This window comes from Lactuca serriola, chromosome 6, assembly GCF_051521515.1.
Source record: "Lactuca serriola cultivar US96UC23 chromosome 6, Lser_US96UC23_V15, whole genome shotgun sequence".
Lineage (NCBI taxonomy): Eukaryota > Viridiplantae > Streptophyta > Magnoliopsida > Asterales > Asteraceae > Lactuca > Lactuca serriola.
The window spans coordinates 92,674,844-92,692,133 of NC_136413.1; positions in this window are offsets into that span (position 1 = coordinate 92,674,844).

A 17,290-nucleotide genomic window follows, 5' to 3' on the forward strand; every position below is an offset into this window, starting at 1 on the left:
ATATGCTTAAAACTCTTTATTATAAATTGTATGTTTCATTTCAAACTCATTTACAAATGTGTTTCAACCAAATGTTTCTTTATACTTAAATTGTTTTATCAAACACATGCTTTCAACCCGTTTTATAAATTGACATCAAGTCGATCTTTTCTTAGATAGTAATCATGTTCAAAGGTTTTAAAAAACTTATTTTATGCTTTCATATTATCAATTGCGTGTCTACATTGTTGGATGTAGTGTCTAAGTCCATAACTTTATTTGGTATGTACTTGATCCGACCCGGCATGGTCCATTTGGGTTGCATGGCATTGCAATACTTGGATAGACTAAATGAGAGAATATGGCACTTATGATTATCAATATATTATAAGTTCTAATATATTAATAATAATGTTATTTAATTAGTATTGTTCAAGTATTAATCTAGTATTAATTTGGTGATCAAAGTGAGACTAATTAAATATATAGGGTTGATTATGACAATCATTAATTCTTTTATGGTGGATTAATGATCCATGGTTTATGGGTTATGGATGTAACCATTTGGAGCTCCATGGATAGTCCATGGGAGTTACAAACCCATGGGTCATGAGAAATGAAGAGTCATGACAATTATGGGTCTTCTTAATGAAACCCTAATTGTGACACCACTATAAAAGGAACCCTTTGGCTAGCAAAATGGTGACCTAGTGTTACTAGAGAGGGCATAACCGATTTTGAGTGCTAGAAGTATTCTCTCAAGTTATTCCATGTTTTGTGGTGTTGTGTGAAGCATTTGAGGCACAAAATTTAGGGTGCTAGGCTCACAAAGTCTTGAAGGAATCCAAGCAACATCAAGGTATGTATTTCTACTAGTTTTATATTTTATTTATTCCCCATGCCATGCTAGTTAGGAAATAACCTTGAAAAAGAAATTTGCATGTATATAAAGAAAACATAGATTCAAGGTTATTAGGGTTGCATGTACACTTAGGAAGTGTTAGAATGCTCAAAACCCATCAGTGGTATTAGAGCTAGGTTTGTTTTCTGTATACTTGATGCAAAACTGCTTGAAAATCGAAAATTTTGCTCACTGTCGACTGGACTCGCCGAGTTCATGGGGAGGACTCACCGAGTCCATGAACAAATTCATCCTACTCGTCGAGTAGAATCATGCACTCGACGAGTAGGTGCGTGTTGGGCAGTCTTTTCATGTTTTCTTGCTGGAAATGGATTAAAATCATTATCCCAATCTATTTTGGACTTGCGAAATCTATTTTTCAAAAAGATGATGATTATGTTAACCCATTTTGCATGACTTTTATCAATTTCAAGTATTGTATATGTTAATATGATTCTTGAAATTGCTTGACATGAATTTGTGTTCTTATGAGGTTTTAGAAGATCATAGGAATTATGTGTAACCTCGATGTGTGTTTAATTCATGATCTTAATGACAATGATGGTGTTCATAACTTGTCCTCAAGTTATGGATAACCAAAAGTCACTTCTTTAAATTGAGATTAAAGAACTAAAGAGGTTTCATAAAATGAAGAGTCTTCGTTTTTATGAACCATTAAAACTCATAAGTTACAAACTGAAGAGACTTGGAATTGTTTCAATTCTTGCCCTCAAGTTTTGGAATTTGAAAAGTCTTACACTCTAATACTTTAATTCCAAATTAAACCTTAGATTTTTAAAAAGTTTAAAAATCAACACTTATACTATTATTATAATTTTATTATATAGATATGTATAAGAATATGTCATTCTTACCGTTAGTAGGCCTCATTCACGAGCCAGTCAATAAGGGAGGTATAAGGTTGTTGCCTATAAAATGGTGACTTAATGGGTGTCCACTCTCACCCACCGCTTCCTTGATCGGTGGAGGGTCGTTAGCCGAACGGGTAGGATACGAATTTAAATTCTCATTAAAAGTATAATGAATTATAAAGTAACTATACATTATAAATTCCCAATCTTAGTTATTTTAGGAAAATGTGAATTTGGTGCTAGCCCATAAAATTACACTTTGTACCTTACCAAGTCGTTAGTGGAGCGTGTGTGGTTAACCGGCACACTAACATGGACTAGTAAGAGCGGCAAAGGGTAACTTGACTTTATTATAGATCGGTGGAGCGTGTGTGGTTAACCGGCACATCGATTAGGTAATATTGTTAAGGGTACCAAGTCAATTTGTATGGTTATTCACACCTTGTTTGTGATCCTCGGCATCCCAATCACAAACTTGAGAGGGCACATTCGAGATTCAAACATGCCATTGAAAAGTTCAATGTATCTCAAAAGATCTAGGAGTTTCAAAACCAATAAAACCTAATAATAAAATATTTCGTTCTTATGGTGGAAATTGGTAAATCGTCATTTACCTACCTTCAAATATTTTATAGTGTGGATTACGACATCCCTCTTCCACCTATAAATAGTTTGTTGGATCCTAGCCTTAATATTTCATTTAGGTGACTTATTAAGGACTCTTAATCTAATGAAACATATCTTCCTTTTATTCCAGATGTCTTCCAATAACGCTGCTGGCTCAAACCCTACAGGCTCCTTTTCCCTAATGAACTGGTGTGGTAAGGTCATCTTTGATGGATCAAACTTTAATGAGTGGATCAGAAACATCAGGATGATTACCCGCTATGAGGACAAAGAATATGTCCTTGACAGGGAGCTTAAGGTTGTTAATGAAGCCACTACTACTCCAGAAGAGCTTGCGGAGTTCATTGCACATGAAAAGGATGCCACCAAGGTGTCCTGCATCATGATGGCCATAATGACTCCGGAACTCCAAAAATCTTATGAAGATTTCTACCCCTATGAGATGCACCTAGATCTGATGGAAAGGTACCATCAGAGTGCGCGTCAAGAGAGGTATGGAATCATTTCCTCCATGATAACCGCAAGGATGAAGGATGGTGAACCCATCACCGGTCACTTGTAGAACATGCAGAGGTTCGTTGACCGATTGCTAAAGCTCAATGTTGACTTCCCTGAGGAATTGGCGATTGACATCATTCTCCATTCCTTACCTCCAAGTTATGATCAGTTTCGTATGACTTATCATATGAACAAGGAGGAAGTCACACTTAGCAAACTTCAAGGACTCTTAAGGACAGCTGAAAATGGCCATAAGGGTAAAGCGGTTGCTACTTCTACTCCTTTAACAGCCCATGTTCTTGCAATTGGGCAAGGGAAGGGTAAGAAGAGGAAAAGACCATCGAAGGGTACCAAGGGTAAGACTCTTGATGGTTCCTCTTCGAGTGGGACAAAGAAAGGTCCCATTACTCCTTCTTCAAACCCAAAGGAAGCACAATGCTTCTATTGGCAGGATAAGGGACACTTCAAGCGAACCTGCACCAAATATCTGCAAGATGTAAAGGATGGGAAGGTTAAACCCACCCATGCAGGTATTTACACAATATTGTCTAACAACTCATCTAATGCTAATTCTTGGGTGCTTGATACAGGGTGTGGTATTCACATTTGTACTGATTTGCAGGCACTAAGAAGAAGTGAGCAAGTGGAGCACGGGAAGATTAACTTAGTCATGGGCAACAGGAAAGCATCACCTATTACCAAGATATGAGTTTATTCTTTATTGCTTAATAATGGGTTAATGTTAGATTTGAATAAGTGTTGTTACTCACCCGAAATGGCGATAAATATTATTTCTTTTCATGGCTTGTACAAACAAGGTTTTACATTTTCATTTGATAATAAAAATGGTGCTATTAATGTTTATTACAAAGATGTATTTTACTTTAAAGCAATACCTTGTGATGGTGTATATGAAGCTGTGAATGTTGTAGAGAATTTAGGAAATAATGTGTTGTATATTGATTCTTCTGATAGCTTGGACAAAGCATCCTTGTGGCATTGTCGTCTTGGACATGTTAACAAGAAGCACATAGGCCAACTCCAAAAGCTGGAGTCTTGGAATCATTTGACCTCAAGTCAGATGATAGTTGCGAGTCTTGTTTACTTGGAAAAATGACAAAGTCACCCTTCACAGGTACTTGTGATAGGGGTGAAGGTTTGTTGGACCTTGTACACAAGGATGTGTGTGGGCCCTTCAGAGTTGCTACAAGGGATGCTAATCGTTATTATGTGACTTTTACTGATGATTACAATAGATATGGATATATTTACTTAATCAAGCATAAGCCAGAAACCTTTGAAAAGTTCAAAGAGTTTAAGCAGGAAGTTGAGAATCAATTGGGCAGGAACATCAAGATGCTCTAATTCGATCGGGGAGGAGAGTATCTTAGCATTAAGTTCTTTGACTATCTTAAGGAGTGTGGGATTATCTCACAGTTGACACCTCCCAGGACACCACAGTTAAATGGTGTAGCTGAGAGGCGCAATCGAACCTTGTTGGATATGGTTTGTTCCATGATGAGTCGAGCTTCGTTACCAATCTCTTTCTGGGGGTATGCCTTAGAGACTGCCGCCCATATCCTTAATCTAGTCCCTACTAAAAAGGTTGCCAAAACTCCTCACGAGATGTGGACTGGGAAAGTGCCCAATTTGGACCACATCAAGATTTGGGGTTGTGAAGCTTTTGTGAGGCGTGAGACTCATGACAAGCTTGAGCCCCGAAGCGAGAGGTGTATTTTCATCGGCTACCCACAGAGATCCTTTGGTTACCTCTTCTACAGACCCAGTGATAACGTGGTCTTTGTAGCAAGAAGAGGAGTCTTTCATGAGAGAGAATTCATAAGCCAAGGGGACAGTGGGAGGCAAATTCACCTTGAAGAGCTTCAAGAGTCAAGTGGTGAAGGAACCTCAAATGCTGTCAGCCAACCTGAGGAGGAAACTCATGTTGAACCGATAGATGAGTCTGTACCTCCAAGACGTTCCACTAGGGTGAGGAACACACCTGAATTTTATTATGGTTATCACATCACCACTGAAGGTGATACATTTATCACTGATAGTACACTGACAAATTTTGATGAACCTAATAATTATAAGGAAGCCATGGCAGGCCCTGAGTCTGCGAAATAGAAGGAGGCTATGGACAGCGATATTCAGTCCATGTATGACAATCAAGTTTGGAACTTGGTTGACAATGTAACAGGTCGTAAGACAGTTGGGTGCAAATGGATCTTCAAGAAGAAGACCGACATGGATGGGAAAGTACACACTTATAAAGCGCGATTGGTTGCGAAGGGCTTTACTCAAACTCCGGGAGTTGACTATGATGAGACCTTCTCACCAGTAGCTAAGATTAAGTCTATTAGAGTGTTGTTAGCCGTAGCTGCATTTCATGACTATGAAATATGGCAAATGGATGTCAAAACCGCTTTCCTTAATGGGAAGTTGGCTGAGGATGTTTGCATGGCTCAGCCAGAGGGTTTTGTTGATCCAAAATACCCTAATAGAGTGTGTAAGCTTGAAAAATCCATTTATGGATTGAAACAAGCATCTCGCAGGTGGAATCTTTGCTTTGATGAGAAAGTCAAAGAGTTTGGCTTTTCTAGGAGTGAGAATGAGTCTTGTGTGTATGTCAGGGCTAGTGGGAGCATAGTTAGCTTCTTGGTGTTGTATGTGGATGACATACTTCTCATAGGAAAGAACATCCCAACTTTGTAGGAAGTTAAGGCCTGGCTTGGGAAGTGTTTTGCTATGAAATACCTTGGGGAGGCTGCCTATATCCTAGGGATAAGGATATTGAGAGATAGGAGTAAGAGACTAACTAGACTTAGTCAAAGTACTTATGTGGATAAGGTACTGAAGAGGTTCAGTATGCAAGATTCCAAGAAAGGAGAGTACCAATCCAAAGTAAAGCCATGCTAAGTAAGACTTAGATTCCGAGTACAAAGGCTGAGATAGCTGAGATGAGTCAGATACCATATGCTTCCGCTGTGGGCTCGATCATGTATGCTATGACTTGTACTCGCCCTGATGTGGCCTTTTCTTTGAGCATGGTCAGTAGATATCAAGGGAACCCTGGCAAGGCACATTGGACAGCGGTAAAGAACATTCTTAAGTATTTGCGGAGGACTAAGGACTGGGTCCTTACCCTCGGAGGCAGTGATGACTTGAGAGTGGAAGGATATACTGACGCTAGCTTTCAAACTGATAGGGATAATTTCCGCTGTCAGTCAGGCTGGGTCTTTATCCTAAATGGAGGAACAATTACTTGGAAAAGTTCCAAGCAGGAGACAGTAGCTGATTCAACTTGTGAATCAGAGTACATAGCAGCAAGCAAGGCAGCAAAAAAGGCGATATGCCTAAAGAACTTCATCGGAGACCTTGGAGTTGTACCAGCTATAATGGAGCCAATGGAAATTTTCTGTGACAGTGAAAGTGCGGTTGCTTTGGCGAAAGAACCAAGAGATCATGGGAGATCTAGGCACATTGACAGAAAATACTATTTCATCAAACATAGAATAGAAGAAGGACTCCTCGTGGCAAAGAGGGTATCATCAGATGAGAACCCGGCAGATCCCCTCACGAAGGGACTGAGCAGGGTTAAGCATTTACAGCATGCAAGGCGCATTGGGCTGAAGGATGATATTAGTTTCAATAATTAGATTCCTGAAACTTGTAAAATGTAATTGACATTTGATGATAAATAAAAGTTGTTATTTATTTATGAGTAAGGTATTACTATCTTGTGTTGATTGTTTACTATGTTTCAATTTTGCATGTTTTTACTTCCAGAATAATCATGTTAATATTCAAACCATCCATAGTGGGTCGAACTTTGGAAGTAAGTATTGATTCAAGACTGTCATGAATTTGGCTTGTATGATTTGTCTAAAGTGCTTTAGACAATGCACTGGTTGCTACAACATTCATGAGTACTCATAAGGGCTGAGTATTGGATTCAATCTACGCTCACTTGCATCACTTCATGGAATTTATCTCGAGTGATCGTGAGATGGTAATATCATATAAATCTTCAAACCTAGAGATATGAGTTGTTGACTATGAGTTCGTTATTCATTGATTGTACAAAAACGCATTGGTAACTCGATGTTATAAAACGTTCCTTTGTGAGTAATTCAACAAGTAGTTAGTTTTGACCTATGTACCGGGCCCGGTCATATGTACCGGGCCCGGTCATAACCTAATTGATGTGCTCAATTTAGTTCTATGTCGAAACAAATCGGAGATCGAGAAACAAATGCTGGACAATAAGTAAGACCATGTTCCATGTGTTTGTCCGACTGATATCATTAGAGTAGAGGATTATATGATCACATGTCTTAAATGGCGTATCATCATCATCTCAGTTCCGAGAGACTTTGAAAGAGATATGATTGCTAGTCGGATTTTGAAGTCATATTTGCAAATATAGTTATTAGACTTATCCAAGTGGGAGACTGTTGGATATAGTGTCTAAGTCCATAACTTTATTTGGTATGTACTTGATCCGGCCCAGCATGGTCCATTTGGATTGCATGGCATTGCAATACTTGGATAGACTAAATAAGAGAATATGGCACTTATGATTATTAATATATTATAAGTTCTAATATATTAATAATAGTGTTATTTAATTAGTATTGATCAAGTATTAATCTAGTATTAATTTGGTGACCAAAGTGACACTAATTAAATATATAGGGTTGATTATGACAACCATCAATTCTTTTATGGTGGATTACTGATCCATGGTTTATGGGTTATGGATGTAACCATTTGGAGCTCCATGGATAGTCCATGGGAGTTACAAACCCATGGGTCATGAGAAATGAAGAGTCATGACAATTATGGGTCTTCTTAATGAAACCCTAATTGTGACACCACTATAAAAGGAACCTTTTGGCTAGAAAAATGGTGACCTAGTGTTACTAGAGAGGTCATAACCGATTTTGAGTGCTAGAAGTATTCTCTCAAGTTATTCCAAGTTTTGTGGTGTTGTGTGAAGCATTTGAGGCACAACATTTGGGGTGCTAGGCTCACAAAGTCTTGAAGGAATCCAAGCAACATCAAGGTTTGTATTTCTACTAGTTTTATATTTTATTTATTCCCCATGCCATGCTAGTTAGGAAATAACCTTGAAAAAGAAATTTGTATGTATATAGAGAAAACATAGATTCAAGGTTATTAGGGTTGCATGTACACTTAGGAAGTGTTCGAATGCTTAAAACCCATCATACGTATGTATAGTTATATAAGCAATGTTTAAAAGGCTTAGGAAGGCCTGCCCGCCCTATTTCTTTTTCGCGCTTGAGATGTGGTCTGGTGGGATATCGGGTACCCGTCTGAAGGTCGTTTAAATATTAGTTATATATCATGTGTACATATATAGTCATAAAGGTTCTTCCAGTTCATTCAATACCCTTGGGTAGCAAGGGTATACATCCATGTTCATACGTACCAGTTACATTACTAGTAAGCTACCATAGGGGTAGTTCAGGAAGATACTAGAACTATTAGTAGAACACGATATCATACAATGATTCAGTTCATTCATGAGTCAATACTTGCTGGATAGAGAGAGAGAACACACGTTACAGCTAGTACACACATTACATTACTATACATGCTAGATAGAGAGAGAACACACGTTACAGCTAGCACACGCAGAACATTACAGTACATTACTATACGGTTACATAGATATGTTTAGATGATTACGCTTACATGAGTACGTTTACATAGATAATATATGATGAGTTAATATTACATTATATATGTATAGATTATGTTATATAATCATCATTCTTATTTTTAACTTGTGACCCAATCACATAATCGACGAGATAGCTTGGATTTAATATCTTAGTACCAAAGGATACGTTGCGGGATTAACCATTCCTAGAATCTCTGTTAGCTATAGAGGTAAAAGAACATCCACAGATGTCAACGGTTTATACCATTACAGGTATACTTTAAGGGACTAACTATTCCTATGCCCAACTGTTATCAACAGAGGTAAATGTACATCTATAGAAGTCTTCAGTTAACACTGTTAGTTACCCTAGTACCAAAGGGTAATACTTAGGTTATTTATATTATTACCTTTATCTTGTGACTCATTCACATAATCGATGAGGTGAATTGTATTTGAGTATCCTAGTACCAAAGGATACAATTTCTTATTATAATAATAATAGTAGCACAGTCGGGTCTTGGTATAAGGCTACATTCAGAGCAGTTAGGTCTTGGTAGAAGGCTACATTCAGAGCAGTTGGGTCTTGGTAGAAGACTCCCTTTTATAATAGTAGGTATCATAGGGATTTCTAGGGTTTTTCAAACATTTGTAGTTGTTCTACAAACATTTTCATGTATTTCATTACAAGTTTTACAAATTAAGACACATTAATACTTATGATCTCACCAGCTTTAAAGCTGATACTCTCTTTCAAAATAACTTGTATCCTCAGGTCAACGATAGATAGGTACCGATGCAAGGTTTAGAGAAGATGGAGCTTGTTCAAGACTCATCTTCCATTTTGATTTATACTTTAGTGGCTATTATAATTTGACAGAACACACTTGTATTAAAATTATATTATTAATGCAATGGATGATGTTGTTTCTTGTTTACTACTTTTCATTGTTGTGATACTGTACATGACGTCCTCTGCCCCAGAACGTTTCCGCCGTTCATGTTTTTGGGGTGTGATAGATTGGTATCAGAGCATTGTTTATAGTGAATTAAGTATATCAACCCATAAAAGATATACAAACTATAAATCCACTGGGATGAAAATACTCTGGCCAAGAGTTTATAATTTAAATAATAAAATATTTAGTTAGGTATACGTGCCTGCATTCATACTAAAATCAGTGTCACTAGGACAGTACAAAAGAATTACGATTATTGGGCAACATAGGTGGACTTAGAGACATATGGTCAAAACTGGGAAGATATAGCCTGATCAAATATATTATCCAAGGGTTGACTAGCATGTGCATAAGTGTAGTTGTGTGGTTGCAACAAGTCTAAAATCTTACCAACAATACCATAATGAGAACAGTAGAACATAACATTAAACTTAAAATACTATAGGGGTATTTGGTGTTAATATAAGTACATTATACTTGAGGACTAAAACGGGATCTTCATTACTAAGTTGATAGTTGCTAAGTGGATACACTAAGGCTATATGTAACTAGGATGTTATAGACTTACAATCTGTGAAAATTTTGGCTTACCCCTATTCTGTGTGAATTTTGAGTTAAGGTCACTTATTCGAAGGCCTATCCTGTTTCGATTACATATAACTGGTATGCACTTCACAAATAGTGATGTAACTAATGAGGATTTTCTATATAATTATCTAGATAGTTCATTTAATAATTATTTTCTTACCCCAATTCTCGCGTAGATAACATGGCTGGACTCCTCCCCACGACAACCAGTACCTTCCGAATGAGGTCATTGCTGGATGGTTTGAAGAAGAACCAGAGAATGATCATCCTATCCCTGTGAATGATCACCATGATGAAGACCTTTCGGACGATGCTAACTCCGAACCCGAGGTTGAGAACATACCCCAGGCAGCTCCCGTTCCAATTCCTAACCCTCGTCCGGCATTTGATGTTCCGACGCCTGAGTGGGTGGAATGCTTGGAAACATGGAGCCAAGGAGAAGATCAGCCCATGCCATTTAATGGTGACCGAAGCTTTTATGACCTGAGCAATGGGGCTCAGCAGACAGAATCTTGCCAATCTTGGTCCACAGAGTGGCCCGAAATGAGATTCAAGGCAGGACAACCCTACATCAGATCATAGAAGTTGTCGCCGATGCGAGAATGCATACCCTCCACACCATTCGTCTAGAAGATGCTCGCGAGAGATCTGAGAGAAACCATGAAACCCTGCTACAAGCACTGGCTGAATCACGAGCCGAAGTCATAGAGCTCCGAGTATGCCAGAAGGTGTATGAAAGACACCTACTTGATGTGGAACGTCAACTGGTTGAACTGAGAGTTCACCAGAGGGATGACCGTCGCTAGTAGCAGATGCTTTACTTTGTTTTCCTTGTAAAAAGGAATCGTTTTTTTGTCTATGCCCGATGTGGCATTTTCTATGAAACTATTTTGTACTGTAAGTACTTTTGGTTAGGTCTTTATGCTGTCAAGAACTATCTTCCCTAGATATGATGTAAGACCTTTGTACAAGGTCATTTTCCCAAACTTGTACATCATGAATATCAAAGATATTGACAGTCGGCTAACTCATGTGTCATTCTTTATTCAAGTACTCTCATCATACTTTCATTTGAGTATGCCTGAAACATGCTTTAGTCAAGTCATTAGACTATAGCAATTTAACTCCAGAAACATTTTCAAGCCTCTTTCAAGGGTTGGATCATGTTATTCACCGACCAACGATACCTCGGCTTGAACGACAAACGTCTTGAGACCATTCTACAAACTTACTTCCACTCATTACTAGGATTGCATCATAGGGATGTAGGTCAACCCTTCATAAACACAATTCCACTCAGTACTAGGATTGCATCATAGGGATGTAGGTCAAACCTTCGCGAACATACTTCCAATCCGTACTAGCACTGATTATAGGGATGTAGGTCAAACTGTCAAAAACATACTCTCACTCTTTTCTTGAGCAATCGAAGTACATCTAGGGTCAACCAGAATCGCTCACAAAATCCTTATCTTTCGTGTTTCAGAATCATGTCGTCATCCGGAAACAATCAGCTGAGCAACAAAACCCCTTCCTTTCCTATGGACACCGCTACCTTCCAAACCGCAGTTACAACTGTCGTGATGGCTGTCGTAACCGCTGTCCTTGCGCACCGTAGCGCTATCAGCACAATCAATGCTGATGATGGGGTTGAAGATTCCAATCGTAGTATCCATCCAGGAAGTCGTCAAACGGTGACAGTCACAGGCTCGCAAAGCCGAAAAGCAGAGAACAAGAAACGAAAGCGTCAAGCCCAGAAAGAACGCAAGAAATCCCAAAGGCTGGCCATGCAACAGCAACAAGTGGAAACCCCTGCCATCCCCGTACCGAGCAGGCCATATGAGGGAACTCCCGAAGTGTGATAAGTGTAGTTTACATCATCATGGGACTTGCCATGAGATGCAACGTTGCAATTGCCTAAAAATAGGGCACCATGCTCGTAGTTGTGGAGCACCAACACGACCCATCACCGCATTGGTGTTAAAACTAGACCTATGAAAGGAAAATTTCAAAGTGGATAAACAAGGAGAACACTCGTGTCCACGTCACTCTAGCTCAACACATCACTTCCGCCACCAATGCTAGTACTAGCCAGTCATGCCACCAATGCGGTGAGATAGGGCACTTCAAGAAGGATTGTCCTATAACAATGAACTCCGGCGCTGACGGCAGGATTCTTAGGATCACAGCTACAGGAGAACCTGCTCTGGAACCACGTTAATGTAATTAAGGGGTTTCTTTGTAACAGACTTATAGACCATCCAAACTAGTACAACTAGAGTCGTACCTTTTGCGAGATCAAGTTAGTATAGGGATGCTCGTGCTGCGTATACTTGTCTTTTGTAGTATACCTCATTCGCAGCAATGGTCTTGTAGTAAGTCTAAAGTACGGTAACTCTGTTGATGGTTGCACGGTTGTGTTTGTCTGTAAGGCCATATGTTCAAATCTAATGTCTTTAATTTTCCTTATGATTCCGACATTATCATACAACTAGGTTCAATTTGATCCGCACCATACCAGCTTCATAAGTACATCTCTTTCTCAGTAAACGTCTTTTTAGCAAAGCCGTCATAACAGAACACCAAAGTACTCATGCATGGAGTACCTCATAGTTCTTTTCTTTTCTGAAGAAATCCCCGCAGTATCACTCATACAGTAGCGTCAAGTTCAATCCAAAGATCCATACGGTTGATCTGTCGCTGAAGAATGTATACATAAGAATGATATATAATCAAGGTTCTACAAGTTTAGAATTGATGATTCCACTTTAACTTCTTTTTCTTCGATGGGATGTGAGCTTAAAGAAGAATCAGTTATTCGACTACCTTTTCAATCTTAATTATATACGACACGTATACACAAGATTGTGATTGTGAAACCATGTATGAATTCTAAATGTGAACTTTAGGATGGAGAACTGCCGAAGACTACGAGTAATCGTATCTTCATGTGAACAAACTTAGAACCAAGTATGACTCCCGTAAACAGATCGCCCTACAGTCTAAACAACTACGGAGATACAAGAACAGTCCGGATAACTTAGCGAACTGCACATAAATAGAATTGGAAGACTAGGCTTCTCACCCTGTAGAGCTCCGGTCTTATTCTTCTAGAGGTCGACGGATTGCATCGTATGTACCTCAGATATCGAGGAATCCGTCAAGATTTTCCATTAGAAATCGTTGTCTCTGCCTCGCAATGATGGATCGGTTGAGAAAACGCAAGGAAAGAATTACTTTCAGAAATGGACCTGAGATCCGAATATCACCAGTTTGAGTGTTAGGGAAGGATGTCCGGAAGACTACCTTTCGAACTCGATGCGGACACTTCGAGTCCGTAGTGATACCCCTCGGATAGGACCAATACGCCCGAAGCATTCATGAGCTTAATGAATAGGGTCCGTCTTTCTTACTTGGATCAGTTCGTCATTCTCCATGTAACGACTTACTTATCTACCCTCGTAAGGAACCCACGGAAACATTACCCTCGGAGATACTTTTCGCAAAGTTCTCTGAACACGAGTTTTGGAATTAGAGAGTCAAATTCCGAAGGCACACTATTAGTGATGTGGAAATCCTTGAATACTCTGTCAATTTATCCAAAACCGTTGGGAATTGGTCGGCAACGAAGAAGCCGACATAAATTCGCCAAATTCTAGGTCTTACAGACCTACTGTCATAGTTCATCCAGAACTCCAAGCAAATCACAGAAACCTGTACGACTTTGACCCAGCAGAGAGTGGCCTTTGACTGGGAAGTTAAGCAAGAAAAAGAAACCTTGTAAATTCCAAGTGAGAGACCAAGTTCTTTAGGAAAACTCACTTTGGGAATCGCTTAATACGCTTCACTTCGCGTGGAAAGCTAAATCCAAGATAGTCAGGACCTCTGAGATTCTTACCAGAATCGGTCTTGTATCTCACAAACTAGACCTACTCCGCGAGCGTAGTAACGTACATTTTACCCTTCGCGTCTCGATCTTGAAACCGTACCTTTCCGTCAGGACTCTCGTAATCCCACTTGACGAGATCGAGATTAACGAGATCCTCGCCTTTGTGAGAGAACCGTAGTGACCCTCGACCGAGAGGTTAAGCGGACGAATCAACGCCGTCGCCCGTTAGTGAAGGTTCGTTGGGATACCAACCGAGGACCCGAATTCACTTATGAGCGCGAGAACCAATCAATTAGGAAGTTTCCACCTCACGACTCGATCATTCAAGCCTACTTCCTTACCTAAATTCTAATTTTGGGACGAAATTCCCTTTAACAAGGGGATGATGTGACAACCCGAAATTTCCAATCGGTACAACAATATCAAGTCAATAGAAGTTAGAACAGTTGCGGTAAATTTTCAGACTTTTAGTATAAGTTTGAGTATTTTAGGATTTACTCACAAGGAGATATCAGGAGAGAGGATGCACTAGGGTTTTGTGCAACTCTGTTATTTCAAAACTCCATGATATTAGAGTTCATTGCGTGAATAAAATATTTTCTGCCAAAAATCCCAGGAGTATATATAGGATTCTGAGCCATATTTATTCATTAGTTACATTTCCAACTAGAGAAAAGTTGAATTCTCTCTCAAGGATCTTCGGACTTTCGTCCCGGAAAGTGAGTACTTCTATCTAGTGGTATTATAAAACTTCTTATGTGCTTAATACACTAGAAATCATAGGAAAACATCAAGATTAAAGAGTTTACTGCCCAAGAACATCTTGGACCGTAAACCCTTCTTTAAGGGGCAAAAAGTGCCCTAGTCCCTTCCTTGTGCGATAAAACTAGTTTAGACTTGTACCCTAATGTGTTTAGGACTAGAAAAAACCCTTAGAACACCAAGAGTAAGGTGTTCACAGCCCATGGAGTTCTTGGACCGTGAACTCCAAACAAAAGGGCCAAAGTGTGCTTTAAACTATCCTAAAGCCTTGGACACTAGCCTAGATTAGTTCTTAGTTAAATTAGGGACTTGAAATCACCAAAAACACCCTTCCATGGGAGATTACGCCCGTAATATCCAAGGGGTTTGGTCCCAGGGCCGTGAACTCCTCAAAGGAGTTATAAGATGCCCTAAGCTCTTCCAAAGACCATGCCATTAAGTAGAAATGCTTCTTAGGGTCTTATAGTGCCTCAAACATCAATTGGCCAAGTAAGTATGAGCTTACGGCCGTAAACTCATGAGTTTACGACCGTAAACTCATTTGTTAGTGACATTAGGGCCGTGAACTCCATTAGGGGTTTTCCTTGAACCCTACACACAATAGCTTTTCCCTACAACCCTTAGATGCAATCCTAGTGGCTAATAACACTTGTTAAAGGTGTTTAGCGTGTCCTAGGATCATAGAGTGTGTTCGAGACTTCACTTGACACCTAGCAGTCCTACATCTTCAGTTCATATGTACCACTCACTGCAAGTGAGTTCATACCCCTTAATCAATGTTTTAAATGTTTTATGGGGGGGGGGGGGGATACAAGTAGAATCATGCTAGTTATTATATCAATCATATGTGATTAATAAGCAGCATTCAAATGATTTACTACTCATTAGTCGTTTTACCAAACGGATTTCTTCAAATTATTTTCATAAACGTTTTATATGCTTAAAACTCTTTATTATATACTGTATGTTTCTTTTCAAAATCATTTACAAATGTGTTTCAACCAAATGTTTCTTTATACTTAAACTATTTTATCAAACACATGCTTTCAACCCGTTTTATAGATTGACATCAATTCGATCTTTTCTTAGATAGTAATCATGTTCAAAGGTTTTACAAAACTTATTTTATGCTTTCATATTATCAATTGCATGTCTACGTATGTATAGTTATATAAGAAATGTTTAAAAGGCTTAGGAAGGCCTGCAGTCCCTATTTCCTTTTCGCGCTTGAGATGTTGTCTAGTGGGATATCGGGTACCCGTCCAAAGGTAGTTTAAATATTAGTTATATATCATGTTTACATATATAGTCATAAAGGTTCTTCCATTTCATTCAATACCCTCGTGTAGCAAGGGTATACGTGCATGTTCATACGTACCAGTTACATAACTAGTAAGCTACCATAGGGGTTGTTCAGGAAGATACTAGAACTATTACTAGAACACGATATCATACAATAATTCAGTTCATTCATGAGTCAATACTTGCTAGATAGAGAGAGAACACATGTTACAGCTAGTACACATAGTACATTACTATACATGCTAGATAGAGAGAGAACACACGTTACAGCTAGCACACGCAAAACATTACTGTACATTACTATACAGTTACATAGATATGTTTACATGATTACGCTTACATGAGTACGTTTACATAGATACTATATGATGAGTTAATATTACATTATATATGTATAGATTATGTTATATAATCATCATTCTTATCTTTACCTTGTGATACAATCACATAATCGACAAGATAGATTGTATTTAATATCCTAGTACCAAAGGATACGTTGCGGGATTAACAATTCCTAGAATCTTTGTAAGCTATACAGGTAAAAGCACATCCACAAATGTCAACGGTTCATACCATTACAGGTATACTTTAAGGGACTAACTATTCCTATACCCAGTTGTTAGCAACAGAAGTAAATGTACATCTACAGATGTCTTCAGTTAACACTGTTAGTTACCCTAGTACCAAAGGGTAATACTTATGTTATTTATATTATTACCTTTATCTTGTGACTCATTCACATAATCGATGAGGTGAATTATATTTGAGTATCCTAGTACCAAAGGATACAATTTCTTATTATAATAATAATAGTAGCACAGTCGGGTCTTGGTAGAAGGCTACATTCAGAGCAGTTAGGTCTTGGTAGAAGGCTACATTTAGAGCAGTTGGGTCTTGGTAGAAGACTCCCCTTTATAATAGAATGAATCATAGGGATTTCTAGGGTTTTTCAAACATTTGTAGTTGTTCTACAAACATTTTCATGTCTTTCATTACAAGTTTTACAAATTAAGACACATTAATACTTATGATCTCACCAGCTTTAAAGCTGATACTCTCTTTCAAAAGAACTTGTATCCAACGATAGACAGGTACCAATGCAAGGTTTAGAGAAGATGGAGCTCGTTTAAGACTCATCTTCCATTTTAATTTATACTTTAGTGGTTATCATAATTTGACAGAACACACTTGTATTAAAAATATATTATTAATGCAATGGAT